Source organism: Corvus brachyrhynchos, unplaced genomic scaffold (genome assembly GCF_000691975.1).
Source record: "Corvus brachyrhynchos isolate BGI_N302 unplaced genomic scaffold, ASM69197v1 scaffold1, whole genome shotgun sequence".
Lineage (NCBI taxonomy): Eukaryota > Metazoa > Chordata > Aves > Passeriformes > Corvidae > Corvus > Corvus brachyrhynchos.
The window spans coordinates 9,332,523-9,341,524 of NW_008237222.1; the positions used below are offsets into that span (position 1 = coordinate 9,332,523).

Genomic DNA, 9,002 nt, shown 5'->3' on the forward strand with positions numbered 1-9,002 from the left:
ACTCTTCCTTGTTGTCCTGGGTGTAGCTGCTACTTGCACTAATACTTGTAACCTCAAAAAACTTTTCATTCAAAGGGAATAGCTGCAGCAAAGATGAGTGGATAAGCTCACAGCTCCTACACTACAACACAGACTTTCTATTACATAGACCCCTTTGGGACTGCAGACTGAGACACACACAGCACCAGGAATACAAAACAGCTGAGCATTGCCATAGACCCATGGGGTCCTGCAGCTCAGTAAACACAGACCATCTCATTTGCCAGCATGGGCTGACCAAGAGGCTGTTTCATCATGTTCCCATCTACCAGCACTGCACTCCTGTGCTAACTGTGCATGCACTGGCACTGATACAACAAAAAGTCACCCCAAAACTTATCTTGTTTTCATTTATTTTTCCAGGCACCCATGATCCAAATTAGAACTGAGTAAGAGTAGGAAGTCCTGCTCCATGGGAAGTTGTTTCAGACTTTGTTGGAAAAGATGAGATAAAAAAATTTAGATTCATTTAAACAGCAAACTGTGCCTTGAAAATGACTTTGTTGGCTTGATGGTCTGGTACACAGTGCTCAGATTGCCCAGGCCAGGTCTCCACCCATGCACCAGCCATGTGACTCCCATGTTGTGCCACAAGGTTCAGAAGTAACCTGAATATTTCCAACAGAAAAAAAAAAACAACTCTAACCTGAAACAAAGAATGAGGAGAAGTCTGGAAAGTAGGGCCAAACTGCACTTCAGCAGAGATAGTGATGTTGTAGCAAAGAATTTTTGATTAATACAGAAAAAAAGTAAAAAGGGCTGCAGCTCTTATGGGGGAATTGGCCAAGAGGAAAATTAAATATAGCACTTTTTTGGAATTAAATATTGTGGAGCAGATTGAAGGGACCCAGGATAGGAGTGAAAAATAGATTAATTTGGGTAAAAGAAATATTTAATTATCAGTATTTTGAAACAGCTTCAAAAATTCCTCATCAGGCAACTTCACCTATTCTCACAGAATCATCTGTCTTACTGAAATTTCAGATCACTTTGAATGAAAATTGTTTTACCTGTCTCTTGTTTTTTCAACTTGCTCTAAGAAGTTTTGATAATTATTTCAAGAGTGTATCTTTGATCCATCTCTCCTTTTAAGGCTGGATCCTTCTCTCACTCTTACTGCTTTTATATCAGTACAACTTCATGCATTTGGACACCTAACAAAGACACAAATTGGTCTATGGCCTGAAAATATGCCAAGATTTTCTAATTTTAGCAGCAGGAAAAAGGAACAAGAATTTCCTAAATTCTGCACTCTCCCTTCGTCAGCTTAACACTGGCCTAAATCGGTCTCTCTTCAAATGTTTTGTGATTGCTATAATGAAGCACTCTGGCTGTGTATTAGATGTGGAAACATGTTCTTAAGCCTTGTTTCTAATTTTAGAATGAGTATTATGAGGGATTTCTATTCCTTGCTCATTTAAAATCTGGTTTAATAGCTGTAGAAGAGGCTATTGAAGGAGATCAGCAAAATACTCAGCTGAGCTTTGATAAACCCGTGTTTCTCTCATTAACATAAGGGGAATTCATTGTTTGCAAGGTTTCTTTCCTTCCTTCTCCCATCTTCAGTTTAGGCAAGTTCTTAGCTTGAGGTTTTATTGGTTTGAAGGAGTCTTTAGCTACACTATTGAGCATATCCAACAAACACAAACATTTAGAACTTCACATGCCATCTCTAGAGCTCTTCAAACTTGTTGATAAATTCTTGTCTGTGCCAGAAAATCTGTGTTAACATCACAGATCAGGTATCACAGAATGTCTGAGGTTGGAAGGACCCTCTGGAATTCATCTGGTCTAATCCCCCGGCTCAAGCAGGACCTCCCTTAAATCATGTCCAGGCAGATTTTTAATACCTTCAAGATGCGAAAATCCATAAATTCCCTGAACAACCTGTACCAGTGCTCAGCCATCCTCACAGTAAAAAACTGTTTCCTCTTTCTTATCTTGTCACTGGGCACCACTGAAAAGAGCCTGGCAGTGTCTCCTTTGCACCATCCTTCAAGCATTTATGCAGATTGATAAGATCCCCCTCAAACCTCCTCTTCTCCAGGCTCCCATCTCGCTCAGCCTTTCCTCATAGCAGAGATGCTCTAAACCTTTAATAATCTTTGTGGGCATTTCTTGACCTCTTTCCAGTGTGCCCATGTCTCTCTTGTACTGAGGAGCCCAGAACTGGACACAGCACTCCAGGTGTGGCCACACCAGTGCTGAGTAGAGGGGAAAGGTCACCTGCCTCAATGTGATACGGCTTTGGTAGAAGAATAATGGAAATGAGATATTAAACAGAAAAGATACTCAGTGTACACTGCTGAGTGCATTGTATTTTAATAAAATTTCTAATTACACATTAAATTTCTAAGTACATATTAAAAAGAAAGCAGAAAGTCCAGGGTGGTAAAGTGCTATGGCTGGTTTTGACTTCATGAACTCTTACAGACATCCATGTACACTATTGCATTATAACTACTCCTTCAGAATACTACTGAGTCTACATAAACATTTTAAATCATAACTTTGTAGCTTTTATGTTTGCTTTACCTGCTTCTTAGACACACTAAAACATTTTAATAAAGATTTGTAATTCCAGATTATAGGACTTTCTTGGAGAAGCCCTCAAATCACTTCACAAATTCCATTCACAAAACCCTGTGGATAAAGATTATCCTCATTGTACAAGATCCGTAAATTAAGAAACAGGGTTTCAATAATCTGCTTAAAGTAACTGTGGAGTACAACTCTCAGTTCTTAATTTTATCCCTTGTTCTAGTAATTTCCTTTTGTATCCTCATGTATTAGTCCTAAAAACATGTTTCAAATGTCAAGTGACATTAATTCATAAAATCTATAGAAGTAGGTTTGAAAGAAGAACCCTGTGTTCTCTGTGTTCAGATCTGGCTCCTGCAACTGCAGTTTAGGCTAAGAACTGCAACGCCTTCACCAATGCATCTCCCTGGGGTACCTGCTCTCCCTGTCTGTGAGGAGAGTCTACATCAGTGAGACTGTGCTGATGGACTCCCATGAGGGAATAAGGTTTTTATTCCAGCCTAAACCTATTGTTTGGTTATATATACGTTCCCATCCCTCTTTGTTCTGTACTTGCTTTTCAGGTACACATCTCAAACTTTTTACCTGCCAGCAACTGCCAATTTCTTCTGTCTCTCCTCTTAGACTGTTGTTCTAAGTATGATTTTATTCCATTCACTAGCATGTTTCCCATTGTTTTCCATATCTGAGGAGAGACACTCAATAAGATTAAAGTCTTGGAAAACTTTACTGTCATTAGAAGGGGATTGGAGGATGGAATATCATCTTTTCTTCCCACAGTGGAACTCAGCCTATCATGTCTTTAAACTGACCAGAGCACAATCATCATTCAGTAATATTACCAGAGTAAAACTTCATACGTGTGCTTGAATGAGACGTATTATGCTGATCATAACATATTCAAAAGAGTTGCAGTAGCCATGCCTTTTTTCTTTTTATTACACAGATCCCCAGCATAACACTGGAGCTGTGGCCACTGTATCAGTCTCCTAGAGCACTCTAACTTTAAGGTGTCCTTAAATAACTTGCAAGATCAGCCTAGAAAGAATAAAGATCAGATAGAGAAAAAAAATTCTATTATGTAAGACATCAGTATTCTTTTAGTCTAGCCTTTTTTGTGGTTGAGCTGAAACAAAAGAATACATATTTCCAGAGAAAGGAATTAAAAGAGATTTTTAATGTAGAAATCCAGCAAGACTAAATGGTACTTTTTTCCTTTTTTTTTAATTGCTAAGAGTTGTACATGAGATTTTGTAGCTAATAGCCCACATCCAGGAGCTATTATGGGCTAAAAGTCTTCAAGACTGTATATTTAAATATCAATCAATTGTTAAATGTAAGATGTTACTGAGTAGTCTAAATCTTTATGAAAACCTTTAACAGTCTGATCTTACTACTGTTGCTGTTATTAGACAAAATGCTGGTATTAGAGCCCAAGACATATCCTCTAAGGAATGGATTATGTTACCTATGCTCCTGAATAGTACTTTGGTCTTCACCTTCTGAATCAATATAAGAGTCATATGGCCCTGACTTGACAAAACATAAAAGCATTTTAAGATACCTATTTTGGTTTGCCATCTTCCAGGAAGGAATTCTGGTCACATGATGAGAAGAACAATTCTGTTTGATCTTAAAACACTCATTCATGCCAATTACCTCTGTGCCTGACTTCTCATACCATAACCCCCACCTCTGATAACTCTGGGATCCTCACAATCTGCATCAGTCTCATAACCCTTTGGATTTTTTCTAGTTTTTTTGGACAGAAGCATGTTCAGGGCTGTGATTTGGAAAATGTGTCTTGTTGATGATTGAAAGAACAGTGCTTGGTTCTCTATGTGCTGTTATAGATTAACTTGCTAACCCGATCTTCTCGACCTTGTACAAACATATGTAAGGCTGTCCTAAGTGAGGACTCTGACATGCTGAACTGTATAGCATACCAGACATTTAAAAGGCATAAACAAAATCCAGATTTTTGGTGGTGGTACCATACATGGCAGAAAGATGACATTAGTATTTAAAAGATCTGAGGGAGACTGCTTCTCTAGCGGGTGATGAAACTGTTTGGCAGAAAGCAACTAAAGAAAGGAAATATCTTCTTACACTAAACAAAAACTTGAGAGTTGGCAAGGAGCTGAATAAAGAGACTCCCTAAGGTACACCAAACTTTTCTATTGTAATTTTTCCATCCTCTAAGATTAGCTGTTTGAAAATCCAATTAGTCCCTCAATAATCATGACTGTTATCTAATGATGAATAAACCATCTGCAGAAAATATTGCAATCACAGGCACAGCTGTTACCATATGCTGAAATTTTCTTACATGACCTTGGTTGCTACAGTACCTACCAGCTGAAATAAGACGTGGAAATATTGCCAGCTTCAATTAGACAAGCAAGCTGTTCCTTTCCCAAGGCTGTTGAGGCACTTCAGCCATTAACATAAAACACAAACCAAGGCGTTATTACAAATTTTGATTACTCGTTCCTAAGCTGAAGAGGTGAAATTCTGGAAAGAATTTCAGTTCATCCTTATTAGCGTGGCTAAAAATAGAAAACTCAATACTTGATTTCAAAAGATCCCCAATTATCTGTTGCTTCTAGAAATGGAATCTTAAGCCTGGAGTGGGAGGGGGTGCGGGAAGCAGAGAGGCTCTGGCAATGAGCTGCCTTGGGTTTATTTAGAACAAAGGCACGAAAGGGGATTTTTGGCAAAGAAGTCTGGCATGCTTTTCCCTATTCAACAGGTAGGAAGTATGTGACCTTGTTTACTGTTTGTCTACCATGAGGTCTGTTTCTAGCAACCTGAGATATTTTAATAAAAGTAATCCTTTAAAACCTTTCCAAACTTAAACTTTTAAACATGCATTTGTAGTAAGGAGGTGCCAGCTTGATTATGTATGCTTTTGTCAAGTAGTAAATATTTTAATCTTTTGGAGATTTTATGTTAGCCCTTCTAATCCATGTAACCCTTTCTATATTACACTAACACTAAAAACCTGAATTTTGACATAAAACTTAACAAGACTAAGGAAACCAATGTAATTTCTTAGGCCAGGAAAATTATTTTGCCTTTTAATTGCTTAAATTATCCATTCAGTTTAATATAATGCAATAAAAGAATAAAAGAGATGGAGAGAATAAAAAGTGTGGGTTGAATTACAGTGCCTGCAAGCATTCCCAGACCTATTTTGTTTTATAGATTGCTCACTAACGTTTCAGTGTGTGATATCAGTATTTAAAATCTAGTTTCTCCAGTAATTTTTGTAGGATGACTAAGTCACATGGCCTTTTTTTGCTCTCAGAAAGCTGAAACTAATTCTGTAAGGGGGGTCTGTGGTGAAGATAATGACTCTTCTGACTCATTTTCCATGGACATTTTCTAATACCTACTTAAAAAAATAATGTTTCTTCAAACAGTACAATTGCCCAAATTATTCATTGCAATAGGGATACTAGAATTGCTCATGGGATGCTTGCTCACTATTTGTAACTTTTAATTCCTTCTTCTATCTGCAAATAGTATCACCTGAAGTTAAAAGTACATTAAATGTACCGCTACAATAATTTGCATGACATAAAGACTTTTTACATAACTTTGAAGGAGAGAAAGGATGGTCTATACTGAGATATGGTACAGCTTCTCAGTACGTAGGGAAGAAATAGAAAAACAGAAGTAGCCAGTCACATACATTGCCTGGCTTCTACCACACCACAGTCTCCTTTATCATTCACCACATTTGTAATTCTCTGCTTTTTCTCACCTACACAATGAACTCCCATTTTCTATTTCAGCATCCCTTTAAAACATGTTCCAAGTGTCACATTAAAGAAGCAGAAAATGTCTGTCCTGTTCCCAGACTAAGAGCTCATTCCCACAATGTGGTATCTGACCTACGCTTTCCAGGTCTGTGCTCCAGGAATACACCAAAAGCACCGAAGGAGCTTTTGCTAAGAACATTATTGTGTGTCCTGTTAAACTAAACAGTCCCACTTAATAGATAAAAAACAATTACTAGCTTGTTGCTAATCATTTTTTATATTAAAGCAAAGTCCAGTTTAGGGAAGGCATTGGGAATTTTGCTACCGCCTTTGCAAAAGGCAAGACTTTCCTTCCTAAGATTACAATGGAATTATGCTGGCTTATGCTTTAGAATGCTTGTAATTATCACTAGTTCCTATGATTAAAAAGCTCAATGCATGAATCAACTATTTATAATACAGTTACAAGATTGTGTGTGTTTGCACATAAATTTCATGTATAATCAAGTGTACTGACATTGGAATATCAACTAAACCATATATTAACCTTAAAGCTTTAAGAACTGATTGTAATCCCTTACTAATGCCACAAACTCAAACTGCAGCTACTTTGTGATTGCAGTTTAAGAATTCTGTACCCTTTTTGCAAAGTCCACTTATCCTGCTTGTTAGGCCACTGCAGAAATCAGTCCACACCTTCCTCAAAAGAGACAAAAAACTTCTGAATCAATAACCACCTGAGGCAATCTTAAGTCATTTTTAATTAGAAGGGAATATTATTTTCTATAATTCATATGTATATTCTAATGCTGTCAGGGAGGCACAAAGCAGAAAAAAAATCCCAAACTATTTTCTAGATGTAGATAGACCAGCTTTTGGCACCACTTAAGACATGGTCACTTGGGTCAGCACAAGGACAATTCTGAGACTAGGAAGACTTTTTCATTCTTTCATTTCTAATTGTAGTTAGTGAACATGTGTTTACAGTTGACAAAAATTGTTTTTGCAGTAATTTTACAGATGTGTACCTTATCATATTCCTTTCACCAGTCATACAATAGAGGAAGAAAACAAGACTGATCTATTTATAATAGAGTTAGGAGCCTTCCCATGCCTGGATATCACTTATTTCAATAGACATAATTGTAACCCTTCAAACAGCCTGTAGTTTTTCAGGGACCATACATATTTTAGGGTGGTAAGTGATTTATGTTCTCTTTGTCCTGCTTATGAGAGTGTGGTATGCTCACCACTAGCATCTGTTTGAAACGTAGTGCACTAGAAACTGAATCCAAGGTTATGCTCAGTGAAGAAGGTAGAGATATGAGTTACAAAACTGCTTTTTACGTTTGTTTCTTTAAAACTCTTTCATTATCTTTCTTAATAGTGTGTTGCCATCACAATGGCACCCAATTGTTTACTGCCTAAACCTGGCCTCTGTGCTGCTGCCTCAGCAAACTTTTGTATTTGGCTGCTTCACAAAATTATTTCTATTTGGGTGAAAAATTGGTTTCAAAGTATGTTCAGGATCTATCTTTTCTTTCTGCATATTCCCTCCAATTCAACCATCTGTGCAAATTAGCAATGCTGAAATGCTTATTAGAGCTTTTTCCCCCTCCTTGATTAACACTTCTTGCATTTAATGAAGTCTCATAAATTGTGGATCAAATGTTCAGACCACTTATTTCACCTGACACAAGTCTAAGAAGAAACACAATGATGCATCCCTTCAAATCTGGGGCTCTGAAGCACCCAAAACAGCGAGCAAATGGCAGAGGTGCAATGCCAGTTTGTGACCTGGCAGACAGGATAAACCTGTCTAGAAAAGGTGAAACATCTGCAGCTGTCTCAAATCCTGTCTGTCTCATGGGCTTAGGCCTTTAATTGTAAGCACAGGTTGGATGACACCATGAAAACTGGATTCACATTTCTGAGGGTTTTAGGAATGTAGGCAGGCATGCAGACATTTAGCCTGAGGAGAGCTGTGAACATACAGAAGCCCCTTTATGTGGTTTCATCTTCATCAGAAGCACCAGTCATCAGGGCTGAGTGTGGAGGGGGACCAGCACTCACAGCACCTGAAAGAGAACTACAATACAAATGTGTCCATCAGGAATGCACTCTGGAGAAGGAGGATTGAGGGCTCAGAATTGGAGATGGGGGAGCAAGGGCCAGAGTCCAGACTGTCTGATTATACAGCCCCCAGTGTTGTTTTTTCAATCAAGATTGGGACATCTGTTCAGATATGAAACACTTTGAGAAGAAGATTCATTTACCTCCTAAAATTATCTAGTGAAATCAAACTTTTATCAGTTCAGATTGTGAAAATTAAAGTTCAAGGAAAATGCGATCAAATCTCAAGTTGTTTAGTGATGCCAGATACTTGAAATACCCCTGAATTTTTCTTCCCTTCCTCTCCCTTTGCCGGTATTGTGAAGACAGAAGGAAGGAATGGATTCAGAACTGGATTTACCTATGAGCTTGGAACATAACCCCAACAAACATTTTGGGGGGAGCCACTGTCAGAAGACAGGAAAGATATGTTTCATTCTTTATATAAAATCTCTTTACACTCATTTTTCATCTGTGAATACAACACCGCAGACAGTCTGACCTAGAAACATACAACTTTTATTTCCAGGTGTAATTCCTGCT

At 37.9% G+C, this 9,002-nt stretch overlaps 1 long non-coding RNA gene across 1 annotated transcript in view; it reads right to left on the minus strand.

The window, feature by feature from the left end:
- Nucleotides 1-9,002, minus strand: part of LOC108445410 — a 245,717-nt gene that overhangs the window by 17,090 nt on the left and 219,625 nt on the right. The window lies entirely within an intron of this gene.